The sequence below is a fragment of the Theropithecus gelada genome, chromosome 7a (genome assembly GCF_003255815.1).
Source record: "Theropithecus gelada isolate Dixy chromosome 7a, Tgel_1.0, whole genome shotgun sequence".
Classification (NCBI taxonomy): domain Eukaryota; kingdom Metazoa; phylum Chordata; class Mammalia; order Primates; family Cercopithecidae; genus Theropithecus; species Theropithecus gelada.
This window is the reverse complement of record NC_037674.1, coordinates 51,157,376-51,158,837: the sequence shown is the minus strand read 5'-3', so window position 1 is coordinate 51,158,837 and position 1,462 is coordinate 51,157,376. Positions and strand designations below refer to the sequence as shown.

The window sequence follows — 1,462 nt, the reverse complement described above, 5'->3', positions numbered from 1 at the left end:
TGTCCAGTGAACTGCAGCAGCTGGGGCTGCCCAAAGGTACGGGTTGTGGGTGGGCAGCTGGGCAGTCTGTGGGCCAAGGGCTGCTAGAGAGGGGACCAGGCCCTGTGACCCTATGGTGTGCCCTGCCCTGGCTGGGCCAAGAACCCAAGCCCAGCTCCCACCTGCTACCTCCAGAGCTACTCCATTCTACCCCCAGAGCACGTGGCCAGCCTGTGCCACTCTTACGAGGAGAAGCAGAGCCTCTTGCAGAAGCACTCGGGGTCTGCAACCTATGCAGTAAGTATGAGCCCAGCCAGTGTCCGCGCTCATTCTAGAAGGTGCACACAACATGCAAAGTGCATGGAGAGTCCAGGGAGATGACTTAACCACAGTCACATGCCCAGCAGCCGCAGAGCTGGGACCTGGCTCTGGGTCTCCTGACTCCATGGGCTCTGTGATGTGTACGTACAGGATCAGACCTCGCCCTTTCCTCCTAGCTGACCCTTTCCTAGTCCCCCATGCCCCATGTGTGAGCACCCAGCTCACTCTCGTTTCTCCCTCTCCAGAGTGTGGTCCCTGGCAGCATGAGTGGGAGAAGGGGCAGCAGAGACTGTAGAACCCTCAGCTGCATCTAAGTCCTCTGTGTGGTCTAGCTGTGTGTGCTTGGGGAGGCTTTTGACCACCATTTTCCCCTCTGTAAATGAGACTGATACTTGTGACATGGAGGGCGGGAGGCTGGTGTGAGTGCCAAGCACTTGGAGCAGGGCCCTGAGTGAGCATGGATGTGGGAGCAGGGGTGTTCCTCGACTTTATACATCTTGGGGGTGGGAGTAGGGCTCCCTGCATGGGTTGACAAGGCATTGCTTTTCCCCACCCCACCTCTGTCCCAGCCCTGCAAGTCCAGTCCTTGGGGGTCTAGGAGGGAAGAAGCGCCTAGCTGTGTGACCTTGGGCTGGTGCTTGGCCCTCTCTGGCTCTGAGTTTCTGGGAAAGTCAGTACCCAAGGAACGCCCTCCAGTTTAGCACCTTGACAAGAAGGGTGGGGACACTGGGATCAGGCCCACCCCTTTGGTCCCAAACCCCTTGGCCCCAGCTGGAGGATGACGATGTTTTATTGTCCTAAAAGTTAAAATGTACTGCTGCTAGTAATAGTACTAGTTTTCTAATTATAGTGATTTCACCCAAACTGTTGTTTAGTTTGTTTATATCCTCTAAAAAGGATGAAGAGTTCTTTATTTCAGCCAAGAGCTTGAATTGGCTTTTCACTGAACTATCAGTTTTGGTGGCACACCGAAGTGAATTTCTCTCCTTTGACAAGTCCTTGCAGGGAGTGGTGCTATAATCCCAAATTAAAAAATAATCTCTCCATATATTCAAATCCTACTAGCCTATTTTATCTTAAGTGGACCAAGACACTTAACCTCTGTAACCTCATGTGTAAAATGTAAATCATACCTAACTTGAATAAAATATTGATGTGAGGA

At 52.3% G+C, this 1,462-nt stretch overlaps 1 pseudogene; it reads left to right on the top strand.

The window, feature by feature from the left end:
• Positions 1-614, top strand: part of LOC112627508 — a 28,395-nt pseudogene extending 27,781 nt beyond the window's left edge.
• Positions 615-1,462: the final 848 nt, after the last annotated feature.